General features: G+C 40.4%; 1 protein-coding gene across 1 annotated transcript in view; it reads right to left on the bottom strand.

The window, feature by feature from the left end:
* Positions 1 to 11,767, bottom strand: part of SLC11A2 (solute carrier family 11 member 2) — a 99,619-nt gene extending 87,852 nt beyond the window's left edge. The window contains exon 1 of the mRNA XM_044678697.1: positions 11,711 to 11,767. The gene's annotated coding sequence lies outside the window, so the exon portion shown is untranslated. The remainder of the gene's footprint in view (positions 1 to 11,710) is intronic.
* Between the last annotated feature and the right edge of the window lie 8,213 nt (positions 11,768 to 19,980).

Raw genomic sequence — 19,980 nt, 5'->3', positions numbered from 1 at the left:
GTCTGTTAAAGTTTACAGTTATCTTCAACTCTAGCAATCTCCCCTATGCAAAACAGAAGCCCAGAACCAGGAAAAACTTCAAAAAAGAAAAAGGGTGCTCTAAGCCTAAGAAGAAATGGGTCACAAAGTTCATACGCGTTATTCACCTTTGTGAATAAATACTTCAGGCCCTCACTCAGAACACATATTTTTATTTTAAAACATAGTTCTGATAAACTTCTTAATTTGGTTTCTAAACTTAAGGCTGATGAGAAACAGCAGAAAGTATGATTGATAGAAGAAAGCAGACGACAAAGAAATGATGAGTGAATACATAATAAATATTTTAAAAGGAAACTGCATTTTTAAAAGTAGAGATTTAAAAATTTTTTTAATTTAAAATGTAACAATAATTTAATTTGTGTTATAAATAGGCAATAAATTGTAACAAATATGCTTATCTAAGGAAAACAAATTCTCACGTTAGCTATGTTCAAAAGTATATATACCTCTTTCTTTTTTTCTTTTCCTTCCACTCCTACCTCCTCTCCAAGAAGGCAAGTAATAGTGTGTGTGTGTGTGTATTTTTTTAAAACCCATACCTTTCACCTTGTAATCAATACTGTGTACTGAATCCAAGACAGAAGAGTGATAAGGGCTAGGCAATTAGGGTTAAGTGACTTGTCCTAGGTCATACAGCTAGGACATGTCTGAGGCCAAATTTGAACCCAGGATCTCCCTGTCTGGCTCTCAAACCAGTAAGTCACCCAGCTTCCCTTATGTAATACATTTTTAAAGGATTTGTATTCAAATTCATTTAAAAACAACAATTTTAATACTATAGCTGGAAAACTTATCTTTTGTACCAGTTACTGGATAGCAGAGGTTAGAAACTGGAAAGCAAAAACCTCTTCTGGAAAAGCCAATAGCTTAGCAATAAAATTATTTATTTGTGCCAGAGTGTGGTTTGTTCACTATAGACAAAAAGGAAGTAAAGAGAGAAGGATCATTAAACTTTATTCCCAACACTGCAAAATGTTTGTTTTGTAACAAAAAAGAAGACATCGGATCTTCTAGGCTAAGATTTAGGTCAGGTCAACTTTCTAATAAAGCTCTATATAAATGATCATTGAAGCTCTTAAACTCTCTAAATGGAAGACAGTTGTTGTATTAAGTTTAACTCCAATGATATCAACAGATGCCCATAGGCAATAAATCCAAGAGACATAATCCAAAGTCATGTTATTATGGAAATTCCATTTTCTCTCATTTTTACAGTGCTTTTTGCATATAGTAGATATTCTTGATAAATGTTCCTAATAAATTCAAGAACATAAATTATTTTGGAAAAGAGTCTTTATTTGACAAAAAAATTTCTAGGAAAACTAGATAGGAATTTGGCAAAAAAATACATTTAAACCAGTATCTTACACCTCTTATTACTATAAGTTCCAAAAGTGCACTCAACTAAAATATAAAAGACATATGTGAATACCTTTAAAAAGAAAGGAAGGAAGGAAGGAAGGAAGGAAGGAAGGAAGGAAGGAAGGAAGGAAGGAAGGAAGGAAGGAAGGAAGGAAGATGGAGGAAAACAGATGGAGATGCAAGATGGTGGGGTAGTAAGGAAGAAAATACAGCAAGTTCCTTTCATACTCCTTACAAAATTGCGGACTTAGAAAATACACCAAATTCTGATATTTCAGAATTTGGTGTATTTTCTAAGTTTAAGAAAAAGTTCTGGGTTAGCATTGGGAGACAGATCTGTGGCCACTGGGGCCAAGAATTAAAAGAAAAAATGTAGATTGTGCCCTGGTAGGGGAACCTGCATCTGAAAGTGGAATTTGGGAGTAAAGAATGTTCACAGAACTTGGGCTGTGTACAGAATAAGGATACAAGCTCAAAAGCAAACAGCAGCAAAGTAGTCCTGGACCCTGGAATGGAGGGAGGCCTCAACCCCATTCTCCAGTAGCAGTCTACTGAAATGCCAAAGAAGGCAAGCCCACAGGCTTGTTGCTCAGACCCAAACCCAGGTCAGGAATTTGCAGAGTTCATACAAGGTTGGGTAGCAATCAGACCACTCTAGAAGGCCCTGCTTGTGGATCCTCAGCCTGAGCTATCTCTGACCTCCTGAAATAATACAACTCTCAAAATCCCAAGAAAGCTACAACAAGTAACTAAGCCATTCCTTCTAGAAATAGGTAGAACCTGGCCCTAACAAAGCCTAAGCTCAGGAATTAAGCTAAACAAATGCCCCAAAACAAATCTCAAAATAAAGGCATATAAAGGTGCTGCAATACACAGTATGCAGGGCCTGGAGTCAGAAGACCTGAGTCCAAATAGGACCTCAAACACTTATTAGCTGTATGACCGGGGGCAAATCATTTAACCTTTCTTGGATCTCAGTTTCTTCAACTCTAAAATGGGGATAATAATAACACCTATCTCAGAGTTGTTATATCAAATGATATAATATTTGTAAAGTTCTTAACTTAGCATATTGCCTGGCACATAGTAAGTGCTTAATAAATGTTTATTCCCTCCCATTCTCCCCCTCTCCCCCCCAAAAAGTCCCAGGACTGCACAAGACACAAACCTAGACAAAGAAAGAATCTATAAGCAAAGCTTCAGAGAAAAGTGCATCTGTCCAAAGTTGACTAAAGTTCCAGGGAGAGATGAAAGAATTTTTAAGATTTTTATAACAGATTAAAAAATTTGTGAATAAATGAAATGAGAGCACTAGCAGGAAAAAAATTTTTAAGAGCTATGGAAGGGGGCAGCTGGGTGGCTCAGTGGATTGAGAGTCAGGCCTAGAGATGGGAGGTACTGGGTTCAAATCTAGCCTCAGACACTTCTCAGCTGTGTGACTCTGGGGCAAGTCACTTAACCCCCATTGCCTACCCTTACCACTCTTCTGCCTTGGAACCAGTATTGATTCTAAGATAGAAGGTAGGATTTAAAAAAAAAAAAAAAAAGAGCTATGGAAGAAAGAATCAGAAAGGGAATTAAGAGGTTAGAACAACAGGAACAAAATGCTGTCTGAAAATTATAATGGACCAAATAGAAGATGAGACAAGAAATACTAAAACAAAAATCAAAAGAATGAAAAAAAATCTAAAATTTAAGCTATCTTATAGCAAAAACAAGTGATCTATAAAATAATTAAGGAGAAAAAAATTTAAGTGTCACCTAAAAATCACCCAAAAAAGAGCCTAGACATCATGTTTGAAAAAAGTATAAAAGAAAACTACCCAGCTCTCTTAGCACTAAAGGGCATAACAGAGAAAGAATCCACTAGTCATTGGTACATCACAGTCAAAATCCAGAACTTCCAGGTCAAAGAAAAAAATATTGCAAGCAATCAGAAAAAAATTCAAGTTCCAAGGAGAGTCATAGTCAGGATCAGAAAACTTAGCAGCCACCACTATAAAGGAGTGGAGGATTACAATATTCCAGAAAGTTAAGGATATGGGCTTATAGCCAAGAAAAACTTACTCAGTAAAAAGGACTATAATCCTATGGGGGAGGGGTGGGAACAGATTTTTAATGAAATAGAGGACTCCTTTGCATTCATAATGAAAAGATCAGATTTCTATAGAAACTCTGAAGAACAAAAACAAAGGTCAAGAGATAAATAGCTAAAGAAATGATCACAAGAAATTAAATAAAAATAAACTCTTTACAATTCAAATATAGGGAAATAATACATATATGCCCTCTGAATTCTATCATCAGTATCACAGAGAAAAACCTAATTTGACAGAAGGATTGGAAGAAGTTCTGATTTATCAATAATGAGCTTTAAAAACTGGAGAGAAGAATTAGGGGAAATTATCACATGTAATGAAGATGAGTAAGTAGACACCTATTCAAATAAGGAAGAAGGGATGACACTTGAACTTCAGAGATTCAACTGAACAAAAGAGAAAAAAATATGTGTAAACTAAGTTATAGAAATATATTTCATTCAACAGGGAAATAGGAGGGGAAGGGAAAAAAGAAGCAGTTTGAGGGAGAACAGATTAAGGGAGGTATTAATCTTAAGCAACACAAACTCTAAAGACGTAAAAAAATACTTGTACCTATTTTAAAGTACAAAAAGAATTGGAAAATGAGAGTACCAGTCAACTGGAAAATGGCTGAACAAATTAAGGTGTGTAAATATGATAGAATACTATTGTGCTAAAAGAAATGGTGGTTTCAGAGAAAACTGGAAAAACCCCTATAAACTGATGCCAAGAGAAGTGAGCAGAATCCGGAGAACAAATACAACTGTGAATGTCTTGGAAATTCTGACCAGCACAATAACCATGACTCCCAAGACCCAATAATGGAATCTGCAACTCATCTCCTTAAGAGTGCTGAAAAACTCGGGGAAAAATTAGACTTTTTTTTTTTTTTTAGCATGACCAATGTGGCCATTTATTTTGTTTGACTATACATGTTTGTAATGGGAAATTTTGTTTTTCTTTACTTCTCAATGAGGACTGGGAAAGGGTAGAAGGGTTTTTGCTCATTGAAAAAATAAAATGAAAATTTCATTTTTAAAAATGGAAATATCTTTTGGAGCTCACCAGGTCTAGAGCCTGGAGAACCTGGGTTCAAATAATCTGGCCTCAGGTAAACCTTAAATACCTAGCTTTTGCTGCTCTTCTTCTTAGAATTGTTACTAAGAGAGAAGATAAGGGTTTTAAAAATAAGTGGAAATATCTTTTACAATTATAGCTATAAGAATTCTTAACAAATAAGAGACAGATATAAAACAGAAAATAAGAGATAATTTCAATTATATGAAATTAAAAAATGTTTACATGAACAAAAAAACAATGTAACTTGAAAGAGTGAAGTTATTTACAGAGGAAAAAATCTTTGTTATCAAATAACTGATATGGGTCAATTAAGTAAGCTATATACTGAATTAACAAGAGCCATTCCCCAATAGATAAGCAGTCAAAGGATGTGAACAAATAGTTCTTTTTTAAAAAAATGTTAACAATGATCACATGAAAGACTACATTATAACACCAATAATAAGCGAAATTAAGAATAAAACAGTTCTAAGGTTGCTTCACATGCAAATAGCCAGAGTTGACAAAACCAAAGGGCCTGCAGGAAGATTGGCACACTTGGATACAGGGGGCAGTTCTATGAATTGGTTCCGGCATTCTGAGAAACAATTTGGAACTAAGCTTTTTAAAAAAAGCATGATCTCACCTTCTTCCTCCACCCCAAAGAGATCAAAATCAGAAAGGCTCCATTAACACCAAAAAATTCATAAGGCACTTTCTGTGTGTGTAGAGAACTGGTAATAAAGTAGCCAGTGACAGAAAAATGGCTAATGAAAGGTTTCTATATACAAGGCACATGAATATAATGTGTCATAAATCACCCTGACTATGAAAGATAAAGGGAAACAGGGGAAGGCATATTTGAATTGATCAGTTCTTTCCCCACCCTTCAGGCTCCTTGATAGCCGGGACTGTCTTTGCCTTTCCTTGTACCCCAAGTACCTGGTACAGACCATGGAACAGTGTGTGCTTAAAAAGAGCACTTTAAAGTTGAATTTATTTAGAATAAAGTAAGTAGAAGCAGGAAAATTATGCAAACTTGACAGAAGAAAAATGAAAAGAAAAATCTAATAATATGCAATGTATGTGTAATTATAATGACTAAGTGTGTCCCCTGAGAAAAATGGAAAAAATGTACTTTTTCCTTCATTGCTGAGATGAAGTTTTGGTACAGAATATGGCACATACCATCAGATCCAGCTGCAATAAGTCTCTCACTTTACAGAGGAGGAAACTCATGCTCCCAGAAGTGAAGTGACTTGCCCAAGGTCATAGGCACTTACCAATCAGTGGCAGGATCTGAGCCCAAGGCTTTCAGACATCAAAGTCAACTCTGTCTACTACATCTTGGAACCACTTTTTTTCACCCTCTGAATGGTTTCTTTTTTCTTTTTAAAAGATTACTACAATGAGACCCTGGGCAGGAAAAGGTATGTTCAGAAACAAATGATGTAAAAATAAAACATATAGAAAGAGAGAGGGCTTGAGAAAAGGAGAATTAAAGAGAAAGAGATGCTCCTTGAATTGAACTGTTCAACTAAATTCCAAAAACTTTTCATATACTCCCCACCCAAAAACTGGTTTCTGTATCTGACTGTACAACATGGTTGTGGGTGTGAGTGAAACACATTTCTTTTATCTAGAGTGCAGAAGTGATGCATCCTTGAGCATACCCAAGAGTCTTGGGGCATCACTGCGTTCACATAGCTTGTGAAAATTCTGAGGAAATTTTAGGATAGATTAAGAAGAATTCTACTGTCTCTGCTTTGTGACTTTAATAAAACTTACCATAAAAACAATAGCACTAAAATGTAGCCAATAATTTATAATTTAAAACTAGACAAAGAATTGGAAACAAAGTAGATGTCATAGCCTGGGAAATAATAACTAAACAAATTATGGTACATGAAGGTAGTAGAATATTCTGTGTGGTAAGAAATAGTATAATAAATACAGAGAAGCACAAAAAAATGTTCATGAGCTCATACAAAGTGAAGTTGGGAGAGCCATGAAAACTATGCAGAGTGAAGTAACTAGAACCAGGGAAATACATACAAAATGACAACAATGTAAATTGAAAATTTGTGCTCTGAATCATTTGAAATGGGAAAAAAATTAATTTCATAAGATACCTTGGTTTTTATAAAGTATATAATAAATGAAGCATGAAAAACAGAACTCTACTGTATCATAAATGTGATTTCTGGTTTAATATTTGAACTGGTTTCAAATTAATATTCTACTTACCACAAATATTAAATAATAAATGATTATATTTACTTTCTTAGAATTTAGAAAGGATTAAAAGGGCTAATTTGGATGGCTTGTGTCTAATTCAAAAGTTGCCCAGAAGTCTAAACCATTATCTTTCTTTTTCTCAAAATAAATTTCTGTTTCAAGCAAAGACATTCAAAATCATTCCAAAACAAGGACCATTCTTTTAAATTTAGAGATTATAGCATCTAATTTTAATATTTTAGGGACTTCAACTGTGACAATTTGGACAAAAGTGGCTTAGTTCTGATCTTCTTGTTCATCTTTTCTTATTGATCTCTCCTGAAAACTTCAAAAAAAAAAGAAAAAAGGAAAGAAAAATTAAAGGCAGCTTAAAGAGGAGGACACCATAGTCTTAGTGCTCATCTGGGGATTGAGGATAATGCATAGAAGGATCAGCTGCTTATCAGGCCAGAAAGTTCAGAGACCTTTTTAGGAGGACCTAGGTGACATGTCTGTTGTCATGTAATTTATCAAATGAGTCCATGATAGTTTTAAGAAGCAAGGCACAGATATAAGCCAGGGAAATAACAGGATTCACAAAAGAAATTCATCTGGCCTTGAAGGACTTGAAGAAACCGTGGTTTCTGCATTCCTCTTTTAAAATGTTATTTATGAGACAGAAATAGATCATATTTCTTCATAAGCCTTTAGCATCAATTCAAGTGTTTTTCATAAAGTACCTAGCCTTAAGGAACTTAAGGAATCCTAAAGTTGCACATAACTCCTTCAGAAAAACTCTAGGAGGCCCAATGGTAATAATTACTAGTTTTCAATGCTTTATATTGTTAAAAAGGAATATTTCTATGTGTTAAATAGGAATATAATTAAAGTTGTATTTGATTAGGAATAACTACTTTCTTTATTGCGCAATGGATCCATAAAAGCCTCAGAGGAAGTAATTAGACTAAGATTTTCCAAAACTCAGTTGACCACATGCAAAAGCTGCTAGAAAAGCCACATGAAATGTCATTACAAAGTGTTAAATCCTGAAAGTGTTCTCTTTTCCTCCTGTTCAAGAAGTCTTGATATAAAATAGTACAACGAAATCAGAGGTTCCAGACTTTCAACTTATTTTGAGGGAGTGGAACCACCCCCCCCAATTATTAAAGCTAAAAATCACAGTCTGAAAATGATTCAAAGCAGGAGCATTACTTATTAAATGGGCAATACTGGCATTTCCCAGACCCACAGTTGCACAAACTCCCTGTCCACCAGGTACAATACTGCTATTATACAATGTCCTTAAAGATGAGTCCCTCCCACAGCAACTGGAGCGAAAAATCAACCCACTCTCTCCCACACTTGGTCATTAGGATACAAGTAATGCCAGTTTCTTAAGGTTTGCTAACGAGCTCTACTGTGGGTGTTACAGCCTGGAAGGTAAACACAACCTCCTTCCAATAGTTGCGCCAGCTTCTCACCTGAATCAGATTTCTACACATCTGAGTCTTGACAAGGAAACTCTGACCCAGGGACAGTACAGGCAGGAATAAGGGGGTAGGTGACAAGAGCAGTGTCTGCAGAGAACAGCTGACAACAAATACTACTCAGTGTTAAAGATTCCAGCAGAAGGAAGGTGGGGGAGTGAGAGAGAAGAGAAGGGGCCAATCCTGGGGGAGAAAGGGTACCCAGTGAAAAGGTAGTGGGGATCACTTGCCAACTAAGGAGTCTTCACATTAAGAGGCCCCCCACCCATCGAGAACTCTGCACACATTCTCTGTTGGACATTCCATCCTTAACCACATCTCAAACCCTCCAGACACCTCCCTTTTCCAGGGCTATAGTCACATTCTTATTGACTAAAGCCCAGGGCTTTGTTCATCCTTGCTCTCACAGTATGCATTTCCTCTTGTATTTCCATTCCAACCAGAACCATTTTCCTCCTTGAGAACAAACAGCCTGCTTTGCTGAACTCTCTTTGCAAAGAGGCTGTAAATCCAAATTTCAGAGTCTTCATCTAAGGCTGATTGATTCAGTAGTGCCCCCCAGTCCCAGGGAAACCAGAAATTCCCTAGACTACCAGTATGTACCAGCTGGGCCCAGAGTTAAGGCTGATGCAAGGTCAGTGGATAGATTTCAGGGGGCCCAAGGACATAGATAGAGGGGAAACTATATCTTTACTTCATTATAATTGGTTTCCCTTATATTCCTGTAGATCTTATTTTATACTTAAGAAAACAAAACAAAACAAAACAAAACACTTGAAGGGGCAGCTGGTAGCAGCACAGTGATTACAGTGCCAGGCCTGAAATGGAGAACCTGGGTTCAAATCTGGCCTCAGATACTACCTTAACCCCAACTGCCTAGCATTTGCTGCTCTTCTGTCTTAGAAAGTAAGAGTTTTAGAAGGAAAAAAAATCCATTCAGAGTAGTGGTCTACACTGCCAAAGGGAAAAATGCTGGCCCTAAACCAAATGCTCCCTTGGCTTCAAAAATAAGTTGACCCTCTCATCAGCTCACCCACCAAAATGAGTTTGTCCAGATCAANCCCCTCGAGCCAAGTCCTCTGGTCCTCTCTGTGTGTCTACCAGCTGCGTAGCCTTGGGCTCAGCTCCCAACTTCACACAGTTTCCCTCCCTAGTGTAGAGGAACCAGGAGGTGTGAAGTCCTGAGAAACTTGGGTTCAGATGCCACTTCTGACACTTTGAGTCTATTTCTTCCTTAGTAAACGAGTCTGGTGAGGAATGCTGAAAGGCCCTAGCTATCTCCCCACACTGCTTGGGGGTTTCAAGGGAGATAATAGATGCAAAGCAATTTACACTCGTGAACCGTATATAAATGGCAGTTATCTCTACTACAATGGTTAGTAACATAGAAAGGCCCTATGGATTGCTGTGAAAATCAGGTCACAAACCTTTTTCTACCACGTCGAGGCCATCCACGGACTTCCCACGATCGTCAATCCTCTTTGGGCCTCCCTATCAGCACATCCAACATCCAAAGGCCTCTCTCTACTGCAGTTTCTCCAGTCTTCCCCAACAGGGTCTAAGAAATGTGGTCAGACTGCTCTGGGAAATCCCCTCCTCAACTCCCTGCACTAGTTCCTGGAACCCAGGAGGGGAGAGTCTGCAATCCTGGCCATTCTTCTTGCTAAGTTCACAAGTGTATGTATGGCTGCACCAAGTGCAGATGCCAGCTGATAAACTGGCTCATGGCCTGAGAAGGGCTTTATGCAGAGGAGAGGACCCTAGTGAGGAGGGTGCAGGCTGCCACAGCTCAGACCTACAGAAATCAGATCAAGGGGATGGCAAACCAAGGGAAAGGAAACAACCAGGAAATGTCAGATCTCCTGGATTTAAAGGAAAGGGCAGAATTCCTCAGCTATGGGGGAGGAGGGGAAGGAGCCTGTGTTTGGAGTGGTAGCAGAAAAAGTCATTAACCTGGTGCTCTCCAAAGCCAGACCTTTGGCCCAACACGTGACAAGACCTTGAGCATGAAAGTGACTTTGGAGTCTCTTCCCTGCTCTCGTCCACTTTTAGCAGGAAAGTCTTCCCAGCCTCCATCTGAAGACCTCCAGGGACAAGGAAACAGCCATTCCCCTGGGGCCTGAGTACTTTCCTGGAACTACTAGTTTTTCCTTTCCTTGGGTATAACTGTCCTTCCTTTAAACTTCCACAGGTCCCTCCCGGTACTGCCCTTAACCCAAAGAAAACTCCTCTCCCATTGAACTCTCACGTAGTCTTCTTGAAAAAAGAAAAACAAGACTTTACTGTCCTCAACCTTCCCAGCCCTCCACTTTACAAAAAGGCATTCCCATTTTACAAGGCAGGGACACCATATATAATATGATGAAGAATAAAATGCCCTCCGCTTTGTGCTTCCACCTCATAAGACTCTAGGAGACAACTTGGAAGGCCAGAGTTCCAATCCAGCCTCAGGACCTCTGCCTGCCTCAGTTTCTTCATCTGTAAAACAGCTAGGTGAGGCAGTGCATGACAAGCCTGGCATCAGGAATACCTGAGCTCAAATCGGGCCTGTGTGACCCTGGACCAGTCATTTATCCCTGCTTGCCTCAGTTTCCTTGTCTGTAAAATGAGCTGGAGAAGGAAATGGGAAAAACTATGCCATTATCTTTGCCCAGAAAACCCATGGTCCCAAAAGTCTGACAGGACTGAAATGCCTGGACAAAATGAGGCCAATGACAGCCCCTGCCTCCCTGGCTGTTAGGAGGATAAAGAGATATATCTTTGCAAAGTGTCTTGGCTGCTCACAAAGCACTATAGGAATGATGGCTGATGCTATTATTATTTAACACTTTGCCTTCCGTCTTAAACTCAATACTATGTATTGGTTCCAAGGCAGAAGAGTGGCAGGGGTTAGGCGATTGGGGGGAGGGGAGGGGTCACCCAGCTAGGAAGTGTCTGACGTCATACTTGAACCCAGGATCTCTCATCTGTAAGCCTAGCTCTATCCAGTGAACCACTCAAATGCTCCTTAGTATTATGATGATTACGTCTCCGGGGAAAACAATCCATTTTAAAGAGGCCCAGCGAAGTCTAGTCCAAGACCACGGGAGCGCCTGCGCATTTCCTCGGGATGAACCGGGTTCCCAAGTCCGTGGAGCTCGCGGGGCGCAGGACTTTCTCGGGCCGGGAGACTTTGCCCCGGGCCGAGAGTCTATGCAGGCCACGCCGGACTCCGGGTCTCAGGATACCAGGGGCGAGGGGTGGGAAGGAGAGAAGAGGGAGTGGCGATAACCCCCCCTTACCTTTCCCATCCTGCCCCTCTCCACCAAAGCCGAGAGGAAACTCAGGACCCCCTTCTACCAGCCCCCTTCCTCCCCCCCTCCCCCTCGCCTCAGGAGCCGCGCACATAGAAACGGGGGAGGGGGGGCGCGCGCGTTGGCTCTGACCTCTGACCTCTGACCTATCGGCGGTCCCAGAGCTCACCTGCAGCGCTGCCCCTTCCAAACAGGTTTTCCAAGGCCCGGTATCTCCATTACCCACGGGGCGCTCCAAGCTGGGACAACCCTCCCACCCCCCCAATCCAGTCACGCCGAACTTCGGTGCGATTGGCTGGCTAGGCCGCGACTGCGCGCTCTCATTGGTTGGATATCCCGGCTGTGCCGCGTGGCTAAGCGAAAGAGAGCAATGCACGCCACCTCCGCAGCAGCGCCTCCCTGCGTCCGGAGGAGAGAATCACAAACGGAGTGCGGCTCCCCTCTAGGAGCCAGCTGTGTTGCTCCAGGCGCCGCTACTCGGAGCGGCCACTGGGGATATAGACAAGCTCCCTCCTGGAGCCGAAGCTGTCCTTAGGAGGACGCGCCTCCCTCCACAGCCAAGGCGGGACTTCGATTCGCCGCGGGCACTTCGGCGCACTTTGAGGACCACCCGGACATCTTCGAGATGTCACCTCTGGCTGCTCCATCCCAGGCAGGAAAAAAAGAGCTCCCTGCCCGCCCTCGTCCCCGGCGCTGCCCCTTCGTAGTGTTCTCCTCCACCCTGGAGAGGGATGCACCTGGCACCGGTCCTCCGGCTCCCTCCGCAGGTGTCCCGCTCCTCGCTCCTACTCCAGCTCCCCTCTCCTGGCTCTTTTCCAAGACTCCATCGACTGCTGACCTCGGTCGGTGGTCTGGTCCTGCTCTGAGAGTGAAAAGCCTTGGGGGAAGACCGCCTGGTTTCGGGGTCATCTATTGGGAAGGGGGAAATCAATGCCCTAATGAAATACAATTATTCAAAGAAAATTTTAAAGCATTATTTGTTGGGGAGAGAGGAGCTTGGGGAAAACTACCAAGACCTGGAAGCACATCCGTCCCAGGTAAATCGAACGTACCAACTGCTCCGAGAGAGATCAGGAGTTAGGAGGGAACTTCAAAGGTTAGGGGGGGGAAGTACTAAGGCATGAAAAAAAAAAAAGTGACATCAGAAAAACATGCACACAGCGTCCATTCTCCCCGAAATTAGCCTCAAGTCTAAGTTCACCTCCAAAAGAATTTTCTCTTCTGAAAAATAAATTGGTTTGGGGAATTTTGCAACCATCTGTGGAATTCTTCCAGAGCTTGCCCAACTCTGCTTAGAATAGAAACTTTTTCTTCAGGAATATCTAACTGAGGTAGAAAAGAGGACTCCAAGTCAACTGGAGACAACAAAGAGAAGATTGCCCTGCTGAGTCTGGGAGTATAGCTGGTCTTCTGTCAGGTCCCTGGGGCTTGGCTGCCCTGTTGGTACTTACCTAACTGACAGCTGGGTGCAGCAGCCTGTTTCTTCTCCATAGTGCAGAACTGGGTTGTTTTGCCCTAGAAAGTGCCCCTGGCTCTATATAAGTCTCCAGAGGACCCCTTTTGATAATATAAAGGCACTCCAAATTCTACCCCTAGGCAGAAAAGTGTAAGATGCGAGTTCAAAACCTGACACACCCTCCTTGGCTCCCAAGCCCAATCAAATTTCATCTTTGACCTGATCCAGAGAAGTAGGCAGACACCATATACCTGTCATCTCTGGATATTAACGAGCTATTGATTCGGTAGAGAAATCTTTGTTCTTAAGTCGTCCTCTGTACCATTTGGTCAGAGTTGAAATGGGACGTGTATACCTGTGCGTGGTGGTGAGTGGGGCAAGAGCTAAGGGTTGCTTTCCTTCGGAATCAATGCCATCATCACAGCAGTGGATTAGAAATAGCCCTCCCATTGGGTTGTGACTGCTCTGTCCATTCGATCTCTGTTCCCCAAGAACAGAAGAACAATTAACCTCAGGAACTCCATTCACATTTTCCATTAGACTTGGGGAGCACTGATAAAAGTATCAGGTATGCCTCCTTCCCCACCCACCACCCACCCATGCCAGTGAGAAGAAATTTGCTATGAATGGGGCACAGAGGAATGACTTAAGCTAATCAAAATCAAAGCATGAAGCCCTGGCCCCTTTTAAAAATTTGAATATACTATGTAGAGCTGGAGCTGATCGCTGGGAAGAGATCCGAAACAAGGAGAAGTCTCTGTACCTCTGGGTGTTCCTCTGGGAGATAAGGAATATAGGAAAGCCACACATTTTATCATCTTAAGATTATATAACTGGTCATCTGGTCAAATTACCCATTTATAGGAAACTCAGAACAAAGAGTTCATAGGACTTGCCCAAGGTTACATACAGATGAGGGCTTTACAAATATTATTTCATTTGATCCCCACAAAAATCCTCCTATGATTTTACAGGTGAGGAAACTGAGGCAAACAGAAGTTAAGTGTTTGAGCCCAGGGTTAGCATTTAAGCTAAGATCTTCCTGACTCCAGCCCCACTCTCTCCACTCTGCCATCTAGCTGCCTCAAGTCATGAGATGCTCAGTTCAATGCTTTTGCTACTGTACCCAACAAACATTTGGAATAAATACAAAGTAGTGATCAAACAGGTTATACAAATCCAAAATAGCTAATGTGGGGAATAAAAAAACATTAATTTGTTCTTTTCCAGATGGACATTCATCCTATACCCTCCATTAGGAATGAAATCTGTAAAATGAATTTACAGAATAACATCTCAAGGACATTTCATTATTGTCCCAGGCCCAGTGAGTTGGGAGGACTCTTATCTCATTTCAAGGACTAAAACATTAGGTTCTCCTACCTCCTTATCTCCTCAGACCTTAAGGAGCCAGAGGAGTCCCTCTTGAGGACAGGGCTGTCTCTCCATAACCTTTCTCCAACCTGGTGGATGCTTGGGATGAGCTCATGCTATGTATCTTGCTATTTTCTGATTGGGTAGATTTTCACACCTATTTTGTAAATTCAGCTCGAAGATTATCCACTCTCTGACTCCAGGTTTGTAATTGTCATTTGGGTGGATCATTTAATTTTTTCTCACTCACTAACTATAATTGTTCCCAGTCAGGTTTGCTACAGGATTATTAGAAGGGTCTGAGGAAATCCTTCCAAAGACCCTGAAGTACAGTAGAACTCTCTAATTTATCAGACTCTCAGAGACCTAATCATTTCACCCAATGTGGTCTTACTCTCAACCTTTGCAGAACCATGGCCATACCAGACAGGACTCCCATGGAATGTTGCCTTATACATGTACCTGTGTGTGATGTCACAGATGAAAGGAGAGCCAAGGGAGGAAAAAGCCTATCTGAGTTTAGCAGTTTTTGAGACACTATAGATTAGTCATAATAAAATGCCTATGTCACACCCACTGCTTCCTTCTCTTACAGGTCTTTACTATCTTCATGAGGGACATCTATTCCTCTTTCTTCTTCCCAGTTCCATTATTTCATAACTTACAGGAACATCTCCCTTCCCCATTCTGGCTATTTCCTTCTTTTCAAACCTGGCTCAAAGTTTTTTTTTCTACAAAGTCTTCTCTAGTTAAGAAATCCACATACCCCACTCCCACCCCCCAGGCCCACCCCACCACTGAACCAATTACTTCTCTCCCTCCCTCTCTCTCTGTCTTTGCCTCTGTCTCTCTCCTACTCTCTCTGTGTTTCTGTCTCCACCTCTTTCTCTCTTTCTCTCTAATAAATATTTTATATATTATCTATTGTAAAAAGGAATTCTTTATTCCTTTTTTAAAATTTAAAGGGGGATCTGGAGGTCCTCTTACCATAGAGATGTGTAGGGATTAACCAGCTCACAGTGACAGGAAGGAGAAACCACAGAGATAGAAAGTAAGGTGGGAAAAGGTTATAAAATGTATCAGTTGCTGGCAGTTGCTGACAGTTAGGGCTGGCAGTTATGGGGAAGTTGGCTGCTGGGGATGTGTTGGGTTGGTGGTTGGCATTTAGTTGCTGGAATATAAAAGGTTGACCTGAGCTTACTGAGAGAGTTTTTTGGCTTTTGGTTTGGCTGTTAGGTTTTTTTTTCCTTTCTTGAACTTTTTGGAAGGTGGCTGGTCTTCATTAATAGACCTAATTGGGGTTGGATTAAACACTGACAGGGTTGGTTTTGATTGGGCTGGATTGGGTTGGAACTTTGTGGTGTGGTTGTTATTATAGGTAGATAAGTTTTAGGTAGTAATTATAAGTAGTTATAGGTAGTTAGAGGATAATTAGTATAGACATTAGGAAATTTTCTTTCTCTATCTCTTTCCCATATTTCTCTCCTTTACTATATTTATTTTACTATATTCTTTTACTATCTCTATTTTAATTAAACTAAACTGTTAATTGTTAAAAGCTGCTAGAAGTTTTCTTTTCTCTGGCCTAAAAGGATAATATTAATTTACTACTGTACTATATTGTCATTAAAACTTAAATTATTTAAAGTTGCTCTCTTATTTTGTCAAAACTCCAAATTTAACCCTTAGACTATATACAATGTATTGGTGCCTATTTTATAGGTGATCCATGGAATTTAGGTCTGGATTTTCTTCCATCTATGTTTTGATTTATCTGGGGTTCCAGTGAAGAATAATTAGCAAATTCATTGTGTTTCGATTGCAACAACTATTCTTGGAGCTATTTAACTGAAACATCAAAAATATTTAAGACATTGATATAGAGATTTAAAATTGTCAACATCATTTTCCTCACAATAACACGGAGAAATGGGCTGGTGCAAATATCATTGTGCCTATTTAACACAAAAGGAAAATAAGCTTCAGAGAGATTATTTAATATGCCTCAACAAATAGTAAGTCAGGATCCAAACCCAAGTCTTGGAACTCATTTCTAGCACTCTCTTGACAGTTCATTTCTGCCTTATATTTTCATTAATACCTCTAGTAAACATTAGTTTGTTTTCCTATGAATTAATAAAAAAATCTCTATTAAGCTCTTATCATGTGTCCATCACCACACAGGAGATATTAATATAAAAACAAGACTGTGCCCTTAAGGAACTGAATTCGAAAAGCAGAAGATGCATACGAATATGTGCTCTCTAAGTGAAAAAGACTGTGAAAAAGACTGGAGAACAAAAGAAGAAAAAGAGTCTCCAGTCTCAGGGAGCTTACATACTCATAGGAAAGATGACACATGTAGGAAGTCCCAACTGTAGATCAGATGGAAAAGTCCCATGGTCCTTAGGGCAAGAACTGGCAAAGCAGAAAGTAACCAATTTTCTTTCATCTCATTTCTATATAAACTGGTGTCATTTTCTGGTGTTAAAACAAATTCAACCATGCCAAAGATTTTTGATGGTGAGAACTTTCTTGCTGGGGCTGTCCAACTTGTAGAGGGAGTTGTCAGAGTTGTATTTATGGAAGGGTTGATTCTCTAGTCTAGAAGGGAGGTGATGCTGTTCCCATTGTCCTTGGGCTTACCTGCCTGTTGATCAATAGCAACCTAGGGTTTTTGGTGGGGGCAGAGAGTGATGACTAGGAAGGGATTTGGCTTCCATAAATTTGGAATTCCACCAAATAATATTTCACACCAGGTAAAGAAAACTCAACTAACATGTAGATGCTGACATGTTAATTAATTAATTAAATTTAAATTAATTGAAAGTAGTTTGACATTTAAATAAATTTAATTTAACTAAACATAATTAATTCTTCATGGATCTAAGAATTGGGAAGATCATCACCTCTTGATGGACCTCAGATAGCAGAAGTCACATTGGAAGTCTTATGGGTCTTTGTATTAGGTTTGTTTCCAGTAGTGTAATATCCAAGAGATATCTGTAGATAGAAGTTTAAAACATGAAGGTCCCTGAAAGAATGTTCTGGAGAGCTAGATTTTCTTCCCTACTTGAACACCAAGGCCCACTAGAATCCTCTCTTCTTTAATGATTTACTATTGTTTTCAATTAAGCCCTTACTTAGTTCAGGACCAGAGTTGCAATTCATTCACTTATTAATTCATTCATTTGTTCACTCAGTCCAAAAAAGGTCTAAAAATATTGTAGGGAATAAAAAGAACTAATTTGTTCTTCTCCAGGTGCCCTCCATTAGGAATGAAAGTCTGTTTAGGCTTACAGAATAACATCTCAAGGACATTTCATTATTGTCTCAGGCCTAGTGAGTTGAGAGGCCTCTTTATCTCATTTCAAGGACAAAAACAGTAGACTCTCCTACCTCCTTATCTCCTAAGACCTTTAGGAGTCAGAGAGGTCACTCCCGAGGACAGGGCTATCTCTCCATAACCTTTCTCCAGCCTGGTGGATGCTTGGGATGAGCTCATGCTATGTGTCTTGCTATTTTCTGATTGGGTAGATTTTCACACCTAGATTATAAATTCAGCTCTCAGATAATGGGGTATCAGATCAGGGGACAAGATGGTGGTCTTGTGTCAGGACTCTATATAATGCTTATATCTGCACTCATGCGTTGCCATTGCCATTAGGGCATTTGCACCTTCCTCATGAGAAAGAATAAAGACTGCTTCTTATACTATCCACTCTCTGACTCCAGGTTTGTAATTGTAATTTGGGTGGGTGGTCATTTTATTTTATCTCATTCAATATTACGCTTTAAGGCATGAGGTATATCAAATAAATAATTGGCCTTAGAGTAATAAATAAGCACTGAACTGTCTACTATGTACCAAGGGCTGAAGTTACAAAAGCAAAATGAAACAGCTCTTGCCTTCTACAAGTTCACATTTATTTTTAATGGCAAAATGAACTATATCTAGGGAGTTACTTCTTATTTTACTTTTAAAATACTATCTCATTTTCCCCCATTACATGTAAAAACAAATTTTAACATTCATTTGTTTTTTATTTTGATTTCCAAATTCTCTCCCTCCCTTCTTCATTCCCCAACCCCTTCTCTGACACAGTAGTCAATCTAATATAGATTTCGCATGTGCAATCATCTAAAACATTTTTCCGTATTAGTCCTTTTTGTAAAAGAAATCTCAAACAAAAGACAAAAATAATGAAGAAAGGGAAATAGAGTATGCTTCGGTCTACATTCAGACTCCATCAGTTCTCTCTCTGGAGGCAGATGCTACTCTTCATCATGAGGCCTTTGGGATGGATGTCTTGTATCCCTTTATTTCTGAGAACAGCTGAGTCATTCACAGTTGTACATCATACAATATTGCTGTTATTACATGTAATGTTCTTCTGGATCTGCTCACTAGGCTCTTTATAATTTTATGTCTTCTCAGATTTTTCTGAAATCATACTTCTCATCACTTCCTATAGCTAAATTCTAAAGGTGGAGATAACATATCTATAAGTACCCTTTGTGGCCATTTTCCCCACTCTCACTCACATTGGCATATTAAATACACAGAGAATAGCTGGCTTCTAGCCCTAAGGAGTCAGGTTTTTCTGATAGTGTGGTTCAAAACCCCCATCAAAGTCCTTTCCACTGATTATTTGCCAATTAGCTTTTAGAAATGGCATTTACTAAGGAAAGTTGAAATGATGGATAAGGAGAAGATAGTAATGGGAGTCACTAGGGGCCTGGGAGCCTGAAACCAGTCTAGCAGAAGATTGAGGTTTGTTGATGGCAAAGTTGAGCAGCCTCAACTGAGGTGCCCAGTGAATCTCCACTGCTAGATGTTAGGCTCCTTTAAGTTGTTAAGTGGGAGGCCCCTCCCTGCTGAGGTACCTGCCTTCCTATTGGGTGAGAGCAGAACCCAGCAGAAAACTGTGACTCAACTTCCTGCCAACAATGAAGGCTTAGATTTCACTTCCACAGTAACCCCTACTTCTCAATATTCTGTCCTCCCCTTAGTCTCCTTAGCCTTGAAGGTGTTGGAATAATCACAGGAATTCCAGATTAAGGCTAAGGGATTTATTTGGAACTGGGAAGGGAAAACTAAAGTAAGAGGCTTAGGTTTGTTAAGCTGTTGCTAGGAGCAACTGGCAGGTACTGGCAAAGGACCTTGAGGGTCTTGACAGGCTGAGGGCAACCAAGCCCTCAGCCAGAAATAACTAGACTTTGGCTTGGTGTTATTTGGTCAGCTAGGTACTCTGACGATGTTGTTGAGTTGCTCTAGAGATGGCCCTAACCACTAGGCTACACTATCTAAGTTCTTAACCACGATTCACAACCCTACTCCCTTCACCTCCTGGGACCCCAGGGGGAACATTAGGGGTAGCAAGTTGTCTGGGTGAGATTAGGGGAAGTCAGAACCCGGGGTTGGTTTTGCAGGGCCTTATATAGTCACAGCCCAACTGCCAGTTTGCACCTGCCCCATGGCCATGCCATCAGCAAGATTCCATTCAGGGTAACTGACAGGTTTGCCTAGGGCAATATTGCATGCAAAATCCCTGCACTACAAAGTATAGCTAAGAGAGTTGTTATAGAAACATTACCTCCTCCAAAAA

This window comes from Gracilinanus agilis, chromosome 5, assembly GCF_016433145.1.
Source record: "Gracilinanus agilis isolate LMUSP501 chromosome 5, AgileGrace, whole genome shotgun sequence".
Taxonomy (NCBI): domain Eukaryota; kingdom Metazoa; phylum Chordata; class Mammalia; order Didelphimorphia; family Didelphidae; genus Gracilinanus; species Gracilinanus agilis.
This window is presented reverse-complemented; position numbering and strand designations above follow the sequence as displayed.